This window comes from Pseudophryne corroboree, chromosome 10 (genome assembly GCF_028390025.1).
Source record: "Pseudophryne corroboree isolate aPseCor3 chromosome 10, aPseCor3.hap2, whole genome shotgun sequence".
Taxonomy (NCBI): domain Eukaryota; kingdom Metazoa; phylum Chordata; class Amphibia; order Anura; family Myobatrachidae; genus Pseudophryne; species Pseudophryne corroboree.
The window spans coordinates 110065680-110090508 of record NC_086453.1 but is presented as its reverse complement, the minus strand read 5'-3'; the positions used below and the strand labels follow the sequence as shown (position 1 = coordinate 110090508).

The following is a 24829-nucleotide window of genomic DNA, read 5'->3' as shown; positions in this document are numbered from 1 at the left end:
GTGTGTGTGTGTGTGTGTGTGTGTGTGTGTGTGTGTTTGTGTGTGGTTTAGGTGTACGCTCTCCTGTGCCACCAAAATTGTGCATGTATGTTATGAACCACAAGCAGTGGTTCATTCCAGTTTGCATTCTGTTTATTAATTTCATGTATTATAGTTCTGTTTGCATGCCAGGATTTCCATTCTATTTGTTTAGAAGACTCTTGTTGGCCGCCGGTGGTGAGTCGGTGTACTTGCAGCCTGTTTCTATGTGTTTAGCCTCACCTGTCTGATAGCTGATCATTATGTGGTGAGTCTCTGTACTGCAATCTGGCTCTTGTCTGTGTTACTCTCACCTGCAGGTACTAGGCCATTACAGTGTGCCTGGCCTCCAGCCATCCTGATTGGGGCGTGTTCCCTTACTACCCATCTAGCTCTGCAGTTCTGAGCTGGTGATAGACATTTGTTGTTATACCTGGATGTTCCTGATTAGTGTCTTGTCCAGTATTGCATCTGTCAATGTCTGATACTGTAATCCTGTGTACTCGGTTCTGTCGGAGTCTGGAGCTTCTTGTGAGCTGCTTCCTGCCCTGGAGCGTTCCTGTCCTGAAACCCAGTGATTCTGTCAACCTTTGATCCTGTAGTCCTGAGTCCTGGTGTCCGGAAGCCTGTTGTTGGAATCCTTCCAGCTTTCCAATCCTGTGAGCCTGTGTCTGTGGCCTCAGGGTTCCCGTTCACCTGCCTGTATTAGCTCTGGTGTTGTGAGTAGCGGCTTGGCCATATTTGTCCATTATTTTCCTTTGGTGTTTTCTGCGGAGGTCTCCGCTCTGGCTGTCCTCGCTGGTATACGACGGTGTCGTGTAGGCAGCATTGCCTTTTGTTGTTGTTTGTCTTGGTGGCTGAGCCGCACATACTTTTGTTAGAGTTCTGGAGTTGCCCCTAACTCTGTTTCAGGTTTTAGTTAGAGGTTCCCCTTGTTATCGTCCCATCTCCGTTTACGCCTTGTCTCCAACTAAGACCGGGGGGCATCTGAGTTGGGCAGACTTAATTCGCCCTTCAAACGCGGCTGCCGCGGGCCCAAGCAAACATAGTCTCGCAGGCGTAGACTGACCACGAGGGTGAGACAACGGAGTCAGGGCTTCTTAGGGGTAACTGCTGAACTTTATCCTAACTACAGCATTACGTTCCTGTACTCGGAGCTTGTCCACCCTGTTCCTTGAGTACTGGGTACAGTGAACATAACAGTGTATTACATCTGGGCAAATTCCAATATGTCCCATGTTGTTTGTGCCGCACACCTGTGTCGCTTAGCTTAGTCATACAGCTACCTCATTGCACCTCTTTTTCTTCTTTGCATGATGTGTTGTTTGGGGCCTAGTGTTTTTAAGTGACATCCTGTCTGCCATTGCAGTGCCCCTCCTGGATGGGCCAGGTGTTTGTGCCGCACACTTGTGTCGCTTAGGTTAACCATCCAGCTATCTAATTTCTCCTCTTTTTCTTCTTTGCGTCATGTGTTCTATGGGGCCTTTTGGCCTAAAAACAATATTGTGAGGTGTGAGGTGTTCAGAATAGACTGGAAATGAGTGGAAATTAATGTTATTGATAATACCGTAACGATCAAAATAACCCCTGAATTCTGTGATTTTAGCTATTTTTATGTTTTTTTCAAAAATCATCCAGATCCAAAACCAAAACACGAAAGGGTGGTTTTGGCAAAACCAATCCAGATCCAAAACACGAGCATGGAACCAGAACCAAAACCAAAACACGAAAAGTGCCCGCCGCACATCTCTAATTAAACCAGGTGAATTCTACCCCTAGATAAAGCTCTGGGCCCAGATACTGTGGGTAATAGGGTATACCAACAAATTTTATAAAAGCTTTAAAGATTCCCATATTCCCTCTTTGGCATCTGTGTTTAATTATGCTTCCAACAGTGGCAAGTTCCCGGCAGCATGGCAAGATTAACAATGGTGCGGATGGAGCTGCAGCTCCAGGCCCCCCATTGAAAATAGGCCCACAGCATCCTCTGCAGTGCATCTAGGCCCTCATTCCGAGTTGTTCGCTCGCAAGCTGCTTTTCGCAGCTTTACACATGCTAAGCCGCCGCCTACTGGGAGTGAATCTTAGCTTCTTAAAATTGCGAACGAAAGATTCTCAAAATTGCGACCACACACCTCTTAGCAGTTTCTGAGTAGCTCCAGACTTACTCGGCATCTGCGATCAGTTCAGTGCTTGTCGTTCCTGGTTTGACGTCACAAACACACCCAGCGTTCGCCCAGACACTCTTCCGTTTCTTCAGCCACTCCCGCGTTTTTCCCAGAAACGGTAGCGTTTTTTCGCACACACCCATAAAACGGCCTGTTTCCGCCCAGAAACACCCACTTCCTGTCAATCACATTACGATCACCAGACCGAAGAAAAAACCGTGAGCAAAATACCTAACTGCATAGCAAATTTACTTGGCGCAGTCGCAGTGCGGACATTGCGCATGCGCACTAAGCGGAAAATCGCTGCGATGCGAAAAAATTTACAGAGCGAACAACTCGGAATGACCCCCCTAGTGTTGACAGGAAAACATTTTTCCTGCCACCACCAGCCGGGCACCGCAGTGTCGCAGCCGGACAAGAGGGGAAGCAGATTTTTTAAAATGTACAATTACTGTGCCTCTGTCAGAAATAGGCACACAATAGGGCTGCAGTGGCGGCACCCGGGAAGGATCACCATCGGAAGGAGCCACTTTGCTGCCTCCAAATGGCCAGTCACATACGCTGAGAGGGAGATGGAGGCGGGCTCTGGCACAGTAATGTATTGTGCACATGTCTGACCTTTAGCCCCGCCCACAGAACAGTTGAGAATGAAGAGGATTCTCTCTATTAAGGAGTCGGACCTCATCACAGGTACGCTGGTAAGAGGAAGACTCATTACTCCTGACCTGTGCTCCTTCTCCCCTCTGTGTTCAGTTTCTGTCTGAGCACCTCTCCCCTGCTCCTTTTCCTTCACACTGTAGATCTGTCTGTTTCCCCCAGTGTATGTTTCCCTGTCCTCAGTGTGAATGTCTCCAGCCCCAGCGTCACCAGTGTATATATCTCCAGCCCCGCTATCACCAGTGAGTATGTCTCCAGCCCACCGTCACCAGTGTGTATGTCTCCCTGTCTCCAGTGTGAATGTCTCCAGCCCCAGCGTCACCAGTGTATATGTCTCCAGCCCCGTCGTCACCAGTGTGTATGTCTCCAGTCCCGTCGTCAGCAGTGTGTATGTCTCCAGCCCCAGCGTCACCAGTATTTATGCCTCCAGCCCCGCTGTCACCAGTGTGTATGTCTCCAGCCCCGCTATCACCAGTGTGTATGTCTCCAGACCACCGTCACCAGTGTGTATGTCTCCAGCCCACCATCACCAGTGTGTATGTCTCCCTGTCTCCAGTGTGAATGTCTCCAGCCCCACCGTCACCAGTGTGTATGTGTGTATGTCTACAGCCCCACCGTCACCTGCGTGTATGTCTCCAGCCCACCGTCACCAGTGTGTATGTCTCCAACCCCCAGTGTGTATGTCTCCCTGTCCCCAGTGTGAATGTCTCCAGCCCCAGCATCACCAGTGTGCATGTCTCCAGCCCCGCCATCACCAGTGTGCATGTCTCCAGCCCCGCCATCACCAGTGTGCATGTCTCCAGCCCCAGCATCACCAGTGTGCATGTCTCCAGCCCCGCCATCACCAGTGTGTATGTCTCCAGCCCCGCCATCACCAGTGTGCATGTCTCCAGCCCCGCCATCACCAGTGTGCATGTCTCCAGCCCCGCCATCACCAGTGTGTATGTCTCCAGCCCACCGTCACCAGTGTGTATGTCTCCAGCCCACCGTCACCAGTGTGTATGTTTCCAGCCCAACGTCACCAGTGTGTATGTCTCCAGCCTTACCGTCACTATTGTGTATGTCTCTAGACCAACCCACACCCCAGTCACGTCTGTATGTTTCATCCCCCCCCCATCCTGCACTGTTTATGTCTCCATGTTCCTTTCCCCCTGTGGGAGGAGAGACCCCCAGCCACATGTGTAATAGTGGCCGCGGCACTGAAGGGGTTAATCCTTAAGTGTAGGCGCCATTACAGAGTACAATAAGCGCTTGGCAACACTTTTAAATGGACACTGGCGCTTTGCACCATATTTAAAATGTTATGGGCGCTAGGCGCCATGTATTTAAAAATGTTTTTCAATATATTTTTAATGCAGCCCCCGGCGCGCTGAGCTGTGTGTGCGCGCCGGGGGAGAGTAGATCTGCTGCAGCCAGGAGATCAGCTCCCACTGCAGCACTCTGTGTGTGCCGCCGCTGGGGGCGCCTTAGCGCCACGGAGGTGTTGCCAGCTGCGGCAGCCGGGGCGCTGCATCTGGGGCTGCTGTGCTGCTGGGGGGTGCGCCGCTCACGGGAGACCGGGCTAGCCAGCTCCCTAGCAGCAGAAGCATGTGTAGGGCACAGGATGCTGGGGACCGGGAGCTATACTCTTGGCACCTCATCGCTCAAGACAGAGAGCCACGGTGGCCAGGATGAGCGTCCTGGGCTGCCGGCTCCAGGAGAGCACCAGGGGTCACCAGACCAGGGGGTGCGCCGCACGCTGCGTCGAGGCCAATAAGTAGCGCCGCACTGAGGGGACAGGGAGAGCCAGCTCCCTGGACTCCAGTGGTAGGCAGTGTCCCGGCAGGCTGTGGGACAGGGGGATCTAGCCCCCATACCTCCAGCACTGGGAGAGCCCTAGCAGCCAGGCTGCAGGGCTAAGGGATCCCAGCGCTGAGCGCTGGGCACAGTAAAAACAATGGATTTAAATGAGTAAATATATATTGTATGTGAGGCAGTGCAGTGCCTGGGTATGTGGAGCCGGTGCAGGGCACAGGCTCAGTATATATTTAAACAAAAATGTAGGTGAAGTGTATCTAATGTATTTTAAGGTAAAATGCACTTACTGGTTGTTGTGTCCCAGGAGGGGGGAATCCATGGCTGTGCAGGCTGTTGGATTCCTCCAGACCTTCTCCCCAAAAACGGAATGCTTTCTCCTCTAGCCTCAAACTTAAAAGTAGCATGGAAAGAGAGAGGAAAAACTCAGTTTTCCAACAAGCTGAGTGGTTTTCTGGAGCTCCATAGGGATCGCCTTTTGTGAGCAGGAAACCCTGACCGGGGATCCAGGCTGCCCAGCTCTGGAGCCCGAATTCAGGCTGCAGATGCTGAGCTGGGTCCCAGGCAGATTCCTGGAAGTAAGTTTTAGCGGGAAAACTTCCCCCAGTGCAGACTGAACATCACCGGGGCAGATCCAGATCCTCCAGGATGGGATGGTCAAAGGAGAGTGACCACTTCCCACTGTCCATAGAAAACAATGGTAGCTGTGCATGTGACCAAGGCATGCACAGCCCATGGGTAAACATTGATTGGTTGTAAACCACAGGGTGGACTTACCCCCTGTGGTATTGTGTATTGGAGTAGGATAAAAGGAGGGCAGCTGCCCCATGAAAAGTGTATTCTACCATTTTCATTCTGCTGTAACATCTTGCTGTATTGCTGTTGCCCCGATCAATAGGGAAGAGTCTTTTTGAAGACTATTTGAGAAAATAAACATCATCTGTCTCAAGACGACCACATCATCTTGTGACCTGCAGGGCTTGGCGAAACCTAGCTCCATTTTCCGGCTGTCCAGGTGTTTCCAGCATCTCCAAGTTCCGCCTTCCGCCAGCTACCGGCAGAGGCCTAGTCAAGCAACTAGTGGGGATTCGTCAGCACCACACAGGTGTGGTAAGGTGGCGTGTCAACGCATACAGAGCAGAACCGTGGTTCCAGATGCCACGGCAGGTTAGAAGTTTGGTGTTGCCAGCGCAGAACCTGCCCACTGCGCAGTGGGTGGTGTCAGTAACAGGCGGTTACTGACGGTAAGCAGGATTCCCCTACGAGGCCAGGTCCTGTGTGACCTGAACATCCATTCTGTGTACTGGGGACGGGACGTGAAAGTGGTGAGGGCTTTCGTACAGGACCGTCCGGTCACATCCCCCAATCACCAGTGTGTCTGTATCATCTTTATGTGTGTCTGTTCCCTCCTTCCTGTGCCTGTGTCTCAGATTACTCCTCTCATTATATCTGTCCCACCACCTAAAAATGAGTCCTTATTCATTGTTGCTGCAAAAGATGGTTGTGGCCTCCTGTGGCCGCTAGCTCCTACCTGCTACCTCCCGCTGTACAGCACCATTCAGTGGGCAAAGATGTAGAAGGACATATTTTTAATTCTACAATTTATCCCCCGCCACCCACCTTTCACCTGTGACCAAGGCTGTTTCTAGCCAATTTGGCTTCCAGTCCAGGATTTAAAGATGCGACCCTCCCCAATTGACATAAAAAATGTGCCCCCCTATAGTTATAAGAAACACAAATTTGCTGCTGACGACGGGACGTGGCCTCGCTAAAATTGGCGATCTGTGTCCATCTCTAAATAACCCCCAATATCAGACTGCATCATTCATGCCACTGCCCTCTTAGAATACGTCCCACTTCACCTTTTTATTACCTGTGTCATTTACCCCTCCCCACCTATGTACTCCTGTGCCACTACTTCTTTTACCGTCTGTGCCTCCACCTCTCTCTTCGCTTGTGCTTCTGCCCTATCTCCACCTGGATCTCTGCCCCCTCCCCACCTGTCTCTACCCACTCCCCATCTGTGTCTCTGCCCCACTCCTTCTGTATCTCTGCCCCCTTCACCACGTGTGCTTCTGCCAGCCTCTCCACCTGTATATCTGTCCCCCACTCCACCTGCTTCTCTGCCCATTCTCCACCTGTATCTCTACCACTTCCCCTCCTGAGTCTCTGCCCCCCTCCACCTCTGTCTGCCCCTCACCACCTGTGTCTCTTCCCCTTCTCTAACCTGTGTCTCTTCCCCCTCTCTACCTGTGCCTCTGCCTTCTCTATAACTGTGCTTCTGCCTCCTTCTTCACTTGTGTCTCTGCCACCTTCATTACCTGTGTGTCCGCCCCTCTTGCCACATGTGTCCCTTCCCCACCTTTGATTCTGCACCCTTTCCAAATGTATCTCTGCCTCCCTCCCCACCTGTGGCTCTGCTCACTGCACCACCTGTACTTCTGCCTCTCTCGCCACCTGCACCACTCACCACAGTGCGCATGCACTGTAAAATCTCTGGGTATTTTTCATGAAAAATACCATAAGAATTGTGGTAACTGAATACTGCATAAAGGGACAAGCCCTGTCCCTGTATGCGGTAATTGATACATCCTTGCGATGTATTCAATTATCATAATGATTGTGATAACTATGCCCCATAGTGTGGAGATGTTGTGTAGTAGTGATATAGTGAAGTGATGGAGTGTGGGGAGGAAGTGCAGTGATGTAGTATGCCACTGCACCCCCCTGCCCACACAGGGAAAAATTATCTGTGGCGCTAATCACACCCACAGCGCAGCAACAAAAGGCCCTTCATGAATTTCAACTCCAGGCCAATGTGGACCTTAATCTGGCACTACCCGGCAGAAATGCTGGAAGCTCGGATAATAGCCTTCCCAAAACCTGGGAAAAACCTGATAAATATGTCTAACTATCCCCCGATTGCCCTCCTCAACACGGATATTAAAATACTGTATATACTCGAGTATAAGTCGACCCGAATATAAGACGAGGCACCTAATTTTACCACAAAAACCTGGGAAAACTTATTGACTCGAGTATAAGCCTAGGGTGGGAAATGCAGCTCAAGCCGTACACAGCCCTCGTACTGCCAGATATGCGCCCACAGTGCCAGATATGCGCCCACAGTGCCAGATATGCCCTCACAGTGCCAGATATGCCCTCATACTGCCAGATATGCCCCCACAGTGCCAGATATGCCCTCACACTGCCAGATATGCCCCCTCAGTGCCACATATGCCCCCCCAGTGCCAAATATGCTCCCCCAGTGCCAGGTATAACTTACCCTCCACCGCTCCCGTGCTGTCTTGTGAAGGAGGGACACGGAGGGCACAGCGCGCGCCTCTCCTGTGTCCCTCCTGCATCTCCGGCGGGTCTGTTAAATGAAGTACTTCATTTAATAGACCCACCGCTGCCGCCGGAGACGCTGGAGGGACAAAGGAAAGGCACGCGCTGTGCCCTCCGTGTCCCTCTTTCCCACTGACTCGAGTATAAGCCAAGGGGGCTTTTTCAGCACAAAAAAAAAGTGCTGAAAAAGTCGGCTTATACTCGAGTATATATGGTATATGCCAAACTTATCGACAACAGAATTAGCCATAACTTTCATCACTGCTACGTCACGATCAAGTAGGATTCGTACCGGGTAGGCAATCCCCAGACAATACTAGAAGGATCATTAATGTGTTAGATGCCTTCTCTGAATCTGATGCTCTGCTTCTTTTGCTTTCATTGGACGCAAAGGTATTTTACCGACTCCACTGGGGGTATGGTTTTATGTAAATTTGGTTTCACTGGTAGATCACTGACCCCTATATTAGTATTGTACTCTAATCCTTCAGCGTGGGTGTTTGTGAATGGGATGTTGTCGCAGATGTTTGACATTACCAATGGTACCCACCAAGGTTGCCCTATCTCCCCTTGTATTTGCCCTTGCGATAGAACCTCTAGCAGAAAATATTAGAAAGTGTGATTCTATTAATGGTCCAGAATTGTATGGAGGTGTTTACAAAGTTTGTCTATTTGCAGATGATGTTTTTCTTACGTTGGTAGACCCACTTTTGTCATTACAGCACCTCCATGTGGATCTGGATGCATTGTCCACAATATCTTAGTACAAATTGAATGAAACAAAAACAGAGGCCCATTCCGTAAATTTTACTCCGAATTTACTGGATACTTTGAAGGCACTCTACTCGTTTGACTGGCAGGATAGAAACCTTAAATATTTGGGTGTCCAGATCACCCTGAATGTGTCAGGCCTTATTTTAGTTAATTATTCTCCTCTCTTAAGAAAATTCTGACAATTATCTTCGGATTGGATGATGCATCACGTGTCGCAGGGATTAAAATGATCTTACTGCCTAAGATACTATACTTGTTCAGAACTATACCCATCCCCATTCCTAGTCATTTAATAGTGAAGTTCAACTCAAGTTTTGCTAGATTTGTTTGATGCGGCAAAAAAACGAGATTAGCCAAAGAGATGATGTTGCTTCCTAAATATGAAGGAGTCTTAGCTCATCCGGATTTACACTCATACCAAGCGGCTAGTATTCTCGTCCAAACTAGTGCTTGGTTTAACGGGGATGACGTCAAACCGTGGGTCTGTCTGGAGAGGGGTATATGTCGGGATTGTGCTGGTCGGGATTCCGGCGTCGGTATTTCGACCACCGGGATCCCGTCCAGCGGGATCTTGACCGCTTCCAACCTGCAGACGTGGGTAAACCCTTTATTAACAAATATTCTATTGTGCAGGCCACAAGGAAAGTCTGGTTAGAACTTTCAGCCAAACTAGATAATATTCCACTTCCTTCTTCTGATCTTACATTAGCAGGGATGGCGACACTTATTCTGGATATGAGGCTTGACGCATAGGTTAATAGAGGAATAGTATCCTTTAATGATATTTCGGAGGAAGGCCTTCTTGTTCCTTTTGCCAAAATACAATCTCAGTTTTCAATATCGCATAAGGACTTTTTCAAATTCTTACAACTGAGACATCAGTGGTCACAGTCTACCCTATCTCCGCATAAAATTATCCCTACACCACAGTATATCCGTGGTTTATTAACTAGGACAGATAGCAGAGGGGGTATAACTAACTAAATGGTATAATTTTATTATCAGTCCTCAGAACCCCCAGAAACATCCCTTTCAGGTCAAGTGGGAGTTGGATATGCCTTGTACTTTTGGACTTGCTTTCATCTTTCTAAATGCTTGTCTCATATTGAGGCATTTTATAAGCTTGTACATCGACTGTATTTCACTCTGGTTCATCTCCATGCTATAAAACCGGACGTACTTAATACATGTTGGCGTAATTGTGGTAGCGTGTGAACATTGTACCATATCTTTTGGTCTTGCCCATTGCTGGCAGGCCTTTGGACTTCCGTTTTTTCTCTCATCTCTAGAGTCTTAGGATTCTGTGTGAATCCCCACCCAAAACTTGCTCTGCTCCATTTATATTACGGGGATATATCCAGTAGCGACAGGTATATAATGGGTCATGTACTCATTACAACTAAGATATAAATAGCGCACCATTGGCACACATCTATAATCCCATCAGTGGATGCTATAGAAACTGTGGTCCCTTCGCATTATGAGTTTGAAACAGCTGGAGCAGCGTATTACTCCTCTGCCAATTGCCCTCATCTTCTAAGGTTTCAGTGGAACGACTATAGGGCCTCGAAACAGAGCTAGGGAAGTTTCCCCCACTTAGGCCTGTGATTCCATTTTACTATTTAGTATTTCCTCTCATAACAGTGTACTTTTTAATGGGATCTTTGGACGACATGTTAAATTGTTAATGTTACTGCACTTGAATCTCTATGCTATGCTATGTACCTATTTCACTACATGTACCTACTCACTCCTATGCCCCCTTTCTCCTCTCTTTTTTTTTGTATCCCCCCTATACCACAATGTTTATATGATGTAAAACTTCAATAAAAAATAAGAATTTACTTACCGATAATTCTATTTCTCGTAGTCCGTAGTGGATGCTGGGGACTCCGTAAGGACCATGGGGAATAGCGGCTCCGCAGGAGACTGGGCACAAAAGTAAAGCTTTAGAACTACCTGGTGTGCACTGGCTCCTCCCCCTATGACCCTCCTCCAAGCCTCAGTTAGGATACTGTGCCCGGACGAGCGTACCCAATAAGGAAGGATTTTGAATCCCGGGTAAGACTCATACCAGCCACACCAATCACACCGTACAACTCGTGATCTAAACCCAGTTAACAGCATGATAACAGAGGAGCCTCTAGAAAAGATGGCTCACTACAGCAATAACCCGATTTTTTGGTAACAATAACTATGTACCAGTATTGCAGACAATCCGCACTTGGGATGGGCGCCCAGCATCCACTACGGACTACGAGAAATAGAATTATCGGTAAGTAAATTCTTATTTTCTCTAACGTCCTAAGTGGATGCTGGGGACTCCGTAAGGACCATGGGGATTATACCAAAGCTCCCAAACGGGCGGGAGAGTGCGGATGACTCTGCAGCACCAATGAGAGAACTCCAGGTCCTCCTCAGCCAGGGTATCAATTTTGTAGAATTTTACAAACGTATTTGCTCCTGACCAAGTAGCTGCTCGGCAAAGTTGTAAAGCCGAGACCCCTCGGGCAGCCGCCCAAGATGAGCCCATCTTCCTTGTGGAGTGGGCATTTACAGATTTTTGGCTGTGGCAGGCCTGCCACAGAATGTGCAAGCTGAATTGTACTACAAATCCAACGAGCAATAGTCTGCTTAGAAGCAGGAGCACCCAGCTTGTTGGGTGCATACAGGATAAACAGCGAGTCAGATTTTCTGACTCCAGCCGTCCTGGAAACATATATTTTCAGGGCCCTGATAACGTCTAGCAACTTGGAGTCCTCCAAGTCCCTAGTAGCCGCAGGCACCACAATAGGTTGGTTCAGGTGAAACGCTGAAAACACCTTAGGGAGAAACTGAGGACGAGTCCTCAATTCCGCCCTGTCCGAATGGAAAATCAGATAAGGGCTTTTACAGGATAAAGCCGCCAATTCTGACACGCGTCTGGCCCAGGCCAGGGCCAACAGCATGACCACTTTCCATGTGAGATATTTTAACTCCACAGATTTAAGTGGTTCAAACCAATGTGACTTTTGGAACCCAAAAACTACATTGAGATCTCAAGGTGCCACTGGAGGCACAAAAGGAGGCTGTATATGCAGTACCCCTTTTACAACGTCTGAACTTCAGGGACTGAAGCTAGTTCTTTTTGGAAGAAAATTGACAGGGCCGAAATTTGAACCTTAATGGACCCCAATTTCAGGCCCATAGACACTCCTGTTTGCAGGAAATGTAGGAATCGACCCAGTTGAATTTCCTCCGTCGGGCCTTACTGGCCTCGCACCACGCAACATATTTTCGCCAAATGCGGCGATAATGTTTTGCGGTTACATCCTCCTGGGTTTGATTAGGATAGGGATGACTTCATCCAGAATGCCTTTTTTCCTTCAGGATCCGGCGTTCAACCGCCATGCCGTCAAACGCAGCCGCGGTAAGTCTTGGAACAGACAGGGTCCTTGCTGGAGCTGGTCCCTTCTTAGAAGTAGAGGCCACGGATCCTCCGTGAGCATCTCTTGAAGTTCCGGTTACCAAGTCCTTCTTGGCCAATCCGGAGCCACGAATATAGTGCTTACTCCTCTCCATCTTATCAATCTCAGTACCTTGGGTATGAGAGGCAGATGAGGGAACACATACACTGACTGGTACACCCACGGTGTTACCAGAGCGTCTACAGCTATTGCCTGAGGGTCCCTTGACCTGGCGCAATACCTGTCGAGTTTTTCCCAACGGTTTATAATCATGTGGAAGACTTCTGGGTGAAGTCCCCACTCTCCCGGGTGGAGGTCGTGTCTGCTGAGGAAGTCTGCTTCCCAGTTGTCCACTCCCGGAATTGCTGACAGTGCTATCACATGATTTTCCGCCCAGCGAAGAATCCTTGCAGCTTCTGCCATTGCCCTTCTGCTTCTTGTGCCACCCTGTCTGTTTACGTGGGTGACTGCCGTGATGTTGTCCGACTGGATCAACACCGGCTGACCTTGAAGCAGAGGTCTTGCTAAGCTTAGAGCATTGTAAATGGCCCTTAGCTTCAGAATATTTATGTGAAGTGATGTCTCCAGGCTTGACCATAAGCCCTGGAAATTCCTTCCCTGTGTGACTGCTCCCCAGCCTCGCAGGCTGGCATCCGTGGTCACCAGGACCCAGTCCTGAATGCCGAATCTGCGGCCCTCTAGAAGATGAGCACTCTGCAACCAACACAGGAGGGACACCCTTGTTCTTGGTGACAGGGTTATCCGCTGATGCATCTGAAGATGCGACCCGGACCATTTGTCCAGCAGGTCCCACTGGAAAGTTTTTGCGTGGAATCTGCCGAATGGGATTGCTTCGTAGGAAGCCACCATTTTACCCAGAACCCTTGTGCATTGATGCACTGAGACTTGGCTCGGTTTTAGGAGGTTCCTGACTAGCTCGGATAACTCCCTGGCTTTCTCCTCCGGGAGAAACACCTTTTTCTGGACTGTGTCCAGAATCATCCCTAGGAACAGAAGACGAGTCGTCGGAACCAGCTGCGATTTTGGAATATTGAGAATCCAATCGTGCTGCCGCAACACTACCTGAGATAGTGCTACACCGACCTCCAACTGTTCCCTGGATCTTACCCTTATCAGGGAATCGTCCAAGTAAGGGATAACTAAAATTCCCTTCCTTCGAAGGAATATCATCATTTCGGCCATTACCTTGGTAAAGACCCGGGGTGCCGTGGACCATCCATACGGCAGCGTCTGAACTGATAGTGACAGTTCTGTACCATAAACCTGAGGTACCCTTGGTGAGAAGGGTAAATTTGGACATGAAGGTAAGCATCCTCGATGTCCCGAGACATCATGTAGTCCCTTTCTTCCAGGTTCGCAATCACTGCTCTGAGTGACTCAATCTTGAATTTGAACCTCTGTATGTAAGTGTTCAAAGATTTTAGATTTAGAATCGGTCTCACCGAGCCGTCCGGCTTCGGTACCACAACAGTGTGGAATAATACCCCGTTCCCTGTTGCAGGAGGGGTACCCTGATTATCACCTGCTGGGAATACAGCTTGTGAATGGCTTCCAAAACTGTCTCCCTGTCAGAAGGAGACATCGGTAAAGCCGACTTTAGGAAACGGCGAGGGGGAGACGTCTCGAATTCCAATTTGTACCCCTGAGATATTACCTGAAGGATCCAGGGGTCTACTTGCGAGTGAGCCCACTGCGCGCTGAAATTAATTGAGACGGGCCCCCCACCGTGCCTGATTCTGCTTGTAAAGTCCCAGCGTCATACTGAGGGCTTGGCAGAGGCGGGAAAGGGTTTCTGTTCCTGGGAACTGGCTGATTTCTGCAGCCTTTTTCCTCTCCCTCTGTCACGGGGCAGAAATGAGGAACCTTTAGCCCGCTTGTCCACGAAAAGACTGCGCCTGATAATGCGGCGTCTTCTTATGTTGAGAGGCGACCTGGGGTACAAACGTGGATTTCCCAGCTGTTGCCGTGGCCACCAGGTCTGAAAGACCGACCCCAAATAACTCCTCCCTTTAATAAGGCAATACTTCCAAATGCCGTTTGGAATCCGCATCACCTGACCACTGTCGTGTCCATAACCCTCTACTGGTAGAAATGGACAACGCACTTAGACTTGATGCCAGTCGGCAAATATTCCGCTGTGCATCACGCATATATAGAAATGCATCTTTTAAATGCTCTATAGGCAAAAATATACTGTCCCTATCTAGGGTATCAATATTTTCAGTCAGGGAATCCGACCACGCCAACCCAGCACTGCCCATCCAGGCTGAGGCGATTGCTGGTCGCAGTATAACACCAGTATGTGTGTAAATACATTTTAGGATACCCTCCTGCTTTCTATCAGCAGGATCCTTAAGGGCGGCCATCTCAGGAGAGGGTAGAGCCCTTACAAGCGTGTGAGCGCTTTATCCACCCTAGGGGGTGTTTCCCAACGCACCCTAACCTCTGGCGGGAAAGGATATAATGCCAATAACATTTTAGAAATTATCAGTTGTTATCGGGGGAAACCCATGCATCATCACACACCTCATTTAATTTCTCAGATTCAGGAAAACTACAGGTAGTTTTTCCTCACCGAACATAATACCCCTTTTTGGTGGTACTCGTATTATCAGAAATGTGTAAAACATTTTTCATTGCCTCCGTCATGTAACGTGTGGCCCTACTGGAAGTCACATTTGTCTCTTCACCGTCGACACTGGAGTCAGTATCCGTGTCGGCGTCTATATCTGCCATCTGAGGTAACGGGCGCTTTAGAGCCCCTGACGGCCTATGAGACGTCTGGACAGGCACAAGCTGAGTAGCCGGCTGTCTCATGTCAACAACTGTCTTTTATACAGAGCTGACACTGTCACGTAATTCCTTCCAACAGTTCATCCACTCAGGTGTCGACCCCCTAGGGGGTGACATCACTATTACAGGCAATCTGCTCCGTCTCCACATCATTTTTCTCCTCATACATGTCGACACAAACGTACCGACATACAGCACACACACAGGGAATGCTCTGATAGAGGACAGGACCCCACTAGCCCTTTGGGGAGACAGAGGGAGAGTTTGCCAGCACACACCAGAGCGCTATATATATACAGGGATAACCTTATATAAGTGTTTTTCCCCTTATAGCTGCTGTATCTTTAATACTGCGCGTAATTAGTGCCCCCCCCTCTCTTTTTTAATCCTTTCTGTAGTGTAGTGACTGCAGGGGAGAGCCAGGGAGCTTCCCTCCAACGGAGCTGTGAGGGAAAATGGCGCCAGTGTGCTGAGGAGATAGGCTCCGCCCCCTTATCGGCGGCCTTATCTCCCGTTTTTCTATGTATTCTGGCAGGGGTTAAATGCATCCATATAGCCCAGGAGCTATATGTGATGCATTTTTTGCCATCCAAGGTGTTTTTATTGCGTCTCAGGGCGCCCCCCCCCCCAGCGCCCTGCACCCTCAGTGACCGGAGTGTGAAGTGTGCTGAGAGCAATGGCGCACAGCTGCAGTGCTGTGCGCTACCTTGTTGAAGACAGGACGTCTTCTGCCGCCGATTTTCCGGACCTCTTCTGTCTTCTGGCTCTGTAAGGGGGCCGGCGGCGCGGCTCTGGGACCCATCCATTGCTGGGCCTGTGATCGTCCCTCTGGAGCTAATGTCCAGTAGCCTAAGAAGCCCAATCCACTCTGCACGCAGGTGAGTTCGCTTCTTCTCCCCTTAGTCCCTCGATGCAGTGAGCCTGTTGCCAGCAGGTCTCACTGAAAATAAAAAACCTAAAACTAAACTTTTCACTAAGCAGCTCAGGAGAGCCACCTAGTGTGCACCCTTCTCGTTCGGGCACAAAATCTTAACTGAGGCTTGGAGGAGGGTCATAGGGGGAGGAGCCAGTGCACACCAGGTAGTTCTAAAGCTTTACTTTTGTGCCCAGTCTCCTGCGGAGCCGCTATTCCCCATGGTCCTTACGGAGTCCCCAGCATCCACTTAGGACGTTAGAGAAATGTAATATTTAAAAAAACAACAACAGGTGAATTGCTGGCTTGTATTAAGCCAGCCACAGAACCTATGTAATTCATGAGTGGCGCAGTTTAAAGTGATAGTACGGTAAGTAGTTAGAATAATACAGTGCCACCTACAGTTTCAATAGTTTAGCTTCCAAGGAACACTGGAACACTTAGGGATAGATTTACTAAAACTTTTAAAAATGAAAAGTGGTGTTGTGGCATATAGCAACCAGTTCGGTTCTCATCTTTTTTCTGGGGTAAAAAAAGAGAATTGATGGAAAGAATCTTTTCAGACATTTTAGTAAATCTACCCCTCAATCCAGTGGTTCCTTTTATATATATACATATATATATATATATATATATATATATACCTGCAAGGTAACCTGGACAACGTGAACTGTTTGGGGTCCCAAGTACCATGTTTCAGAACCACTGGTGTAGTGCATTGGCACTATATAGTGAAGTTTAATGCTAATTATAATGAACTGTCAAAACTCAGGTCAGTGGTTTCCAAACTGAGTCCAGGTTTGAAGAATATCATTGCTTAAGCAAAGGTGACTTAATTAGTTCCTCAGTAAGTTTGAGTACACTATTTGTGCACAAAAATGGACATCTTTAAAACCTGGTCTATTAAGGTTCCTTGAGAACCAGTTTAAAAACCCAAACCACCCAATGACATAGGTCCTCCATTGCTCCCGCTACAATACGGCAGTACGGATGGTGTAATGGTTAGCATTACTGCCTAACAGCACTGAGGTCATAGGTTCGATTCCCACCATGGCCCTAACTGTGCGGAGTTTGTATATTCTCCCCGTACTTGCGTGGGTTTCCTGCGGGTGCTCCGGTTTCCTCCCACAATCCAAAAATATACTGGTAGGTTAATTGGCTCCCAACATAATTAACCCGAGTGTGACTGTGTGTGCGTGTACATGTGATAGGGTCGAGAATATAGATTGTAAGCTCCACTGGGGCAGGGACAGATGTGAATGGGCAAATATTCTCTGTAAAGCGCTGCGGAATATGTGTGCACTATATAAATAACTGGTAATAATAATAATAATAGTAACTCTAAGCAACTTCTATGAGCCAGTAAAATATAAAAATTTTCATGAAAGTCATATGCATTAGGAATGTTGCTAATAGTGCTTTATGCATAGAATACAATTTACATTGTATTGGTACTGTAAGATTGTTATTGGTACATTGTAACGATAACAAGCCTTTGCTTTGTTATAAGCATCTAACCATTTTTTTCTGTTTATATGATTACTTTGTAGGTATTTTTTAAACATTCTGAGTAAAAAGTTTAAAAAAAAAATGGAAACAAGAAGAAAGGTTTTGATTTACATTATTTTATCTTTGAGAGGAATAAATCTTTCCCGCAGAGTCTTTCATGTAAACGACCCTTCTTTTCTTCGTTTTTATTCTCAAACAAGTTGCATCTTTTTTCATCACACCTGTAGAGGAAACATCTTGTTCTACTCACAGCAGAGCAGGCAAACCAGCTTGTAAATTTTTATTTTACGACTTTACTTCAAGATCTTTAACTTCCCATTACAAACTGAGAAAAAGATCACAGGTTAATTAATTGACTGCAGACCGTGTCAAAGTTCTCTGGCCCTTTGCAGCAGGTGGGTCTTGAAATCAGAACATGCATTATCAAATGTCAATGTCCAAAAAGTATCATTTTACCTTACTGCTGTAAAGGTGAAAGCAAGTTTCATATCCCGGTACTGTAGTTTGTAAAGAACAAACATTTGCTGTATTATGCAGATGTTATATACTGTAGTACAAATAACATTTCATAGTAATGCAAATAAAATAAACTCATTTTGCAGTAGTGTAAGTTGTCATTGGCAGTACTCTTTGTGTGAGCTTTAAAAAGAAGGATTGATATTCACAATAAACATTTATAGAGCTATAATTTCTTTATTGCCAAGGGGTTCTGAATGCATTGCTAAGCCATAGTGAGATTTGTTATTAAATATTTACAAGGTGTTATATTTGATATAGGATTTAACTTTAAATCTATGTGCGTTAAGGGTTTCCAGATAAAGATGTAATCCTTTGATGTGTCTTCTTATCTTGGTAGTAAAAACATGGTCTACAAATCTTCATATAGTCCTCATTCACCTGTTCTGTGCTAGTAAAATATGACATTAATTTGTATGATACGATGTAACATCATCTTCATGTTGTTCCTATTCATCAACTGAAGTGTGATTTTTATTATCTATACAGTATATAAAGAATATCCAATATTTTCTGCTTCTCTAGGCAACCAGGATAATGATGTACATGACTTTGAGTGTATTAACATGTAGGAAGAGTAGACAGTATCAAGGCTATACTACTGTTTTTAAAATGCCATTTTCCGGTCGCTAGTTATTGTGTCTAGCCTACTCATTGTGCAGAATGAGTCAAGTGAGTTAGAATCAGTTCTGCGTGCATAGTTCCCCCCAGCATCAGATTTGTATGTAAACCATCAAGTGTACATAGAAATCCGATTCAGGCCCTATGTTCTTTTAAGACTTCTCCACTGGCTGGAGGGGTTCATCTGCTGAGGGTTCTTTCCTCAATGCATGGTGGCTTTGACCCAAATTACAGAACTTTTGGAATGACATTGAACTAATTTTGCAGCCACTTCTACAAATAGACCTTCCTTTCTCTCCCAGGTACTTTCTCCTGCCCTTGGGGGTTCCTTTAACCACTCAATAAAATAAATGCATGTAGCGTCAGCCACCACTTGCTAATTAGCTGCAGACTGGAAAAGATCCAACCCCACTCCAGTCAGTTCTTATCAGAATATAGTACTAATACTGTACCGTATGGAGCTGATGACTAGCATCCTACAAAAGTCTTCAGAGTCTTTTGCCAAAACTTGGAAGCCCTGGACTTCCTACTTTAATTGTCCTCCATTATTTTATTAATTACAAAGGCTTAGAGAGTGGTCACCCAGATCCACTTTGTATCTGTAATTATATTTCTTGTTTTTTATGCGAATCGTATATCTATCCTTCCCCATTGCCTTCAGAGTTTTCTTCCCGCATTTCCTCACCATTTTCTAACATGTGTTTCCTTCTATGTGATTGAAAATCTATATATATAAAAGGCAAAAAAGGAGACTGACTCTCTGATTGACTCATCACGAAATCTCTTAAACCACAAGGCCTACAATCTTGAACCTTGGCAAGTAGCTTCTCCTTAGGTCCCAGGTGCTTGCTAAGAACCGGCTTTACAAATGTCACTGCCATCCATGGAAATCGCTAAAAATGGACGTGTGTATGTATGCATCTATGTATGTATGTATGCATGTATGTATGTATGTATGTATATATGTATGTTCCAGCATAACTCCGGAATGCCTGCACAATTTACACCAAACTTGGTACACATATGACTTACAATCTGGGAACAAACACTGTGGATATAAGACAACCCTAGCACCCCAAGAGGTGGGCCAGCAGCACAGGGTATTTCAGGAGACAGCATAACTCCGGAATGCCTGGATCTATTTACACCAAACTTGCTACACATATGACTTACAATTGGGGAACAAACACTGTGCAAGTAAGATACCCCTAGCACCCCTAGGGGTGAGGCAGCAGCACAGAGTGTTTCAGCAGACAGCATAACTCTGGAATGCCTGCTGCAATTTACACCAAACTTGGTACACATATGACTTACAATCTGGGAACAAACACTGTGGGGGTAACACACCCCTAGCACCCCTAGGGGTGGGCCAGGAGCACAGACTATATCAGGACATGCATGATAAGTCAGTGATGACAGGGCTTCATGTGACAGTGGCAGTGACATGATGTGAGGAGGGGAATGGAGGTAGCAGGAAGCCACACGCTGATAGTTATATAGTGGGAGGAGCAGGGACCCCAGCAGCACAGAGTATATTAGTAGATGCATGATATGTCAGGCAGGACAGGGCTGCATGTGACAGGCGCAGTGACATGATGTGTGGAGGGGAATGGAGGTAGCAGGAAGCCACATGCTGAGAGTTATATAGTGGGAGGAGCAGGGTCCCCAGCAGCACAGAATATATTAGGAGACGCATGATATGTCAGGCAGGACAGGGCTGCATGTGACAGGTGCAGTGACATGATGTCAGGAGGGGAATGGAGGTAGCACAAACCCACACACTGAGATTTATATAGTGGAATTATCAGGGTCCCCCAGCAGCACAGAGTATATCAGGAGATGCATAATGTGCTGCGCTATAGAAGAAACTGTAAAATAAATCGATCATTTCACAGGGGCACTGACATGATGTGAGGAGGGGAATGGAGGCACAGACTGAGAGTAGTATAGTGGGAAGACCCTGCGTCCCTTGGAGGACCAAAAAGGGCACTAATTGGGTCAGGGAAGCAAGATATGCCTATCTACTAGATCTCCAACCAATGTAAATTAACGAACAACTATAATTCTAATTTACTATCTTCATCCGGTAGCGAAGCACGGGTATTCAGCTAGTGTATCCATAACTGTTCTATGGTCCTATTTTACCATCATTTCTTCTGTACTATATTTAAATTTTTGGATACTTTGGGGTGAATTCAAATGGTATCGCACCCCCGATCTCCTAAAGTGATGGGAGATCACGGGGCAATAATCGAATGCCCTCACTTATCGCTGCACTGGCCGTGCCCGTTACACTCGGGTTTAGGTGCGCAAAGCACCTAAACCCGACTAAAGTAATGGGCGTGAGCATGAAAAGACCCGTATGGATGCCCAAACGGGTCTCTTTCCGCGCAATTCAGCTTGCTACCCCCGGGGGTAGTGAGCTGAAATGAACTTGTCGCACCTGTCGGCAGAAACATTACAATAGCTGACGGAGGGTGCGATCGCGGGCAGGAGGGGAGGGGGACATCTGAATCTGGCCCTTTATGTTTACTGTACCTATGGATCTTTTGTTAAAATTGAGTTAAAAAGTCCATGTTTGCTGAATTGAAATTTGTATCTTGTTTGTAGCGTTCCTGTTACTTAGACCCATTGCCTATATGTTTTCAAGGGTGTTGTAACAGGACCATGGTCAGCGTCTTCGGTGCCTCCACTCAGATTCATTATACTGTAGATGGGCTCACGATAGAAAGCTGGTACATTTTTCACCCGCCATGTGGTCAACCACAGATAGCCTTTCAACACCAGTTTACAGTACAAATATAAAATGGAAAGAATATGGTAAATTTAAATGGATATAAAGTGGAAAGGGTAGTTGACTGCAAGCAAGTTGTCTAAAGAGAAAAGGCATGACCCTCATAGCCATATGGTTGTAGTGTGGAAAGGGTTTTCGGACCTTCTTATTCTCAAAGTTGGAGAATGGGAAATGCCTTTACCCTCTGATCATATCATAATTATCATTATTTATTTTTATGACAAAAGTAGCCCAAAACAATTATAGTTCCATACTTAAAAGTTGAACATAGCAGGACAACATTACCTAAAGAAAATTACAACATAAACATAATAGGTAATGTACAAGTAGACAGATGGTAGACAGATATGAGACATACAATACAGAGAAGTAGGTTAGACAGAAACAGTAGGAGCGATGGGAGGCTGGTGGACATGGCAGATGTACAATGCAGATGGAGTAATTGGTAGTGTGTGTGTGTGTGTGTGTGTGTGTGTGTGTGCGCGTGCGTGCGTGCGTGCGTGCGTGTGCGTGTGTGTGTGTGTGTGTGTGTGTGTGCGTGTGTGTGTGTGTGTTGGTGGGGGGTTGGTGTAGGCAAGAGTAAAAGATTCCAAGCTGGGGGGAGCCTAGTTGGATGAGGCAGGAAGCATCCTCCGGGGATTGAATCAGACAGATGGGAACCACTGCCTCACCCATAACCCAATAATTTGTAAACAATCACACCAAAAAGTGCTACTTGACATCCAATCTGCAAAATAGTTTCAACAAATAGGTGCCCATAGAGCCTTAGTCTTTCAGCTAGCATTTTAAAAATGATCTCCAACTAGTCATTACAGGTCAGAGAAATAAAAATATTTCTTCCAGAAATCTTTAGTGTCAGTGCACCCACCCTCATTAACAAGGTCATCTGTGACGTTATGTTTAGGAAATTGCACAAGTATTCCCTAAATCAGATGGTGCTCTGAGAAAAATGACACCTCAGTGCAGCTAGAATATTAAGCTTTTCAGAAAACACTGAGGGGGACATGTACTAAGCAGTGATAATAGTGGAGAATTTTGTGGAGAAAAGGGGGAAGTACCGCACTGACCATGAGTTAAGGTAAGTATTTGAATAACTAGTTTATTTTAATTTTAATACAAACCAACATGGAGTAGAATATGTTCCAATAATGGATTAAATCAAAATCTCTGTGTTGGTGGTGCTCCCTAGAGTCATAAATTGTAGTAAATAACAGGAAAAAGAAAAAGAAGAAGACTCTTTTTGTTGGGGCACTCTTGAAAAAAGTGACAAAGTATAGTCAAAGTGTAAAACATATTACAATGTTTATTGATGTGCATTAAAAATAAGTAACCACATGACTACCAAGAAGTTGGACAAAAAGTAACCAAATAAAGATTTATAGTAATAAAATCACAAAATGCAAAATACAGAGATGCACATGTAATGAAAGATTTATCTCAAGACACTCAAAATACAAGTGCTCTATCTGACATTTTTTCAGAGATTTTCATACAAATTTCCCAACCATTGTTTAAGTGAAAATATATATGGTGTGTGACAGCCGGTGTTGAAGGTGACTTACAATGGTAGATATTAGTCACTATTTGTCACAGCTGTGTTTATTATACATGTGTGAAAAAAGGGGAAAGAAAACTAATAAATATAAATTCCCAGGAAACTAATACCTCTCACTGTTGTATCACAAACCTATTCTCAGGTTCTATCATCTTTGACTTCACATTGTACTGATCACCAAAATTACAACGTCATAGTTTGCTAATTAGCATAATTGAGATCTGAATTACTCAGTGACCATTAGGATACCTTCAAGTCATTGCTTAAGAAATCCAAATAACACCTTCCTGAGATTTTCACCTCCCTTTTATCTTGAACCTTATTTGGTACAAAGGCAATCAAGGTTTTTAGTTCAACATGAGGCTCACTATTTGTGAGAATTTTATTAGGAACTAAATAAAGGTTAAGTTTTACATTGTTATCCATAGTGGATAAAATTAATATACATCTTTCATTTTTTCATTGTTTATCACTAAAAGAGTGCTTCCAAAAAAGGTAATTTTGTCTTTTTTCTCTTTGTTCTCCTGTACTCATGTATAGATTGTAAGATTGCGAGCAGGGCCTTCCTAACTCTATGACTGTTTGTTTATTACCCAGTTTTGTTTTATCATTATGTCCAATTGTAAAGCACAACAGAATTTGCTGCACTATTTATAAGAAACTGTTAGTAAATAAATAAATAAATAAATCTACTCTCCTCCCTCTTACATCTCTCACCATATCTCTCTTTACATTCCCACCCATCCTCTTCGCTCTGCTAATGCACACTGACTCTCCTCCCTACTGATTGCCTCCTCCCACTGCTACCTAGAAGATTTTGCATGTGCTGCTCACCATCTCTGGAATTTTCTACCTCTCCCCATCCAACTCTCCACCTCTCTACTAAACTTCAAATAGACTCTCAAGATCCACTTCTTCACCAAACCCAGCCAACTATCCTAACCCTCTTGTCTACACTCACTGTCTACCCCTTCTGTGTCACCCGATCTGTTAGCCCTTCACCTTTTAGATTGTAAGAACACAAGAGCATGGCCTTCTCCCCTCATGTGCATTTCCTTCTCTTTCTTAGACTATCTATACTCCATACTCCCCTTTGATGGCACATAACCCCTGGTTTTCCATAACTGTCCTATAATGTCTTGAACTGTAAGAGCTGTTTTCTTGTTTTGTTCACTTGATTATGTACTGTGTAAAGGGCACTGCAGATCCTTTGTGGCGCCATATAAAGGATAAGAATAATAACTCATTATTTTTCAATAGGTCAGCTTAGCTGTTTTTGTGAAATAATATCCTAGCTAGTTAACTGAGCAAGTTTTTTTTTTTTTTACATATTCGTCAAAAGGGTTGGTGATCATTTATATACATGGCTTTAGTGGATTAGAGCAATAAGTGTGCTTAGTATATGACATCCATGTGAATCATCAATAATAATAGTCATAATAATAATAATAATAATAATAATATTAATAATATTATTATTTACATAGCACACTTCTGAAACAGGTCTAGTAGTGCTTTACACATGCAGCAAAGATACCATATTGTAGAGGAGGCAGCTATCTTAGGCTCCTTACAATGGTTACAGAATACAAAATATGAAATTCAAATACAAGATACAAGGTCACAGTACCGTCATTTCCGCGTATTGTTCAGTATATATATATATATATATATATATATATATATATAAAACTCCAACTCAGCCGGCACTCACATAATGAAGAATAAATGCCCCGGTGTCCAGTTCACAAAACATCCATAAATATCCAAAATAAACGGCACTCAGGGACTATCATATATGCAAAAGATGTATTGAAGTTAGATCCATATATATATTTATATTTATATATATATATTTATTTATTTATTTAAAAGTTGCAGAAAGTACTCAAGATATGAAAAT

At 45.6% G+C, this 24829-nt stretch overlaps 1 protein-coding gene across 1 annotated transcript in view; it reads right to left on the bottom strand.

Annotated features, from left to right (window-relative positions):
• The window catches only part of NTN5 (netrin 5), a 248179-nt gene that overhangs the window by 184180 nt on the left and 39170 nt on the right, over window positions 1-24829 (bottom strand). The window lies entirely within an intron of this gene.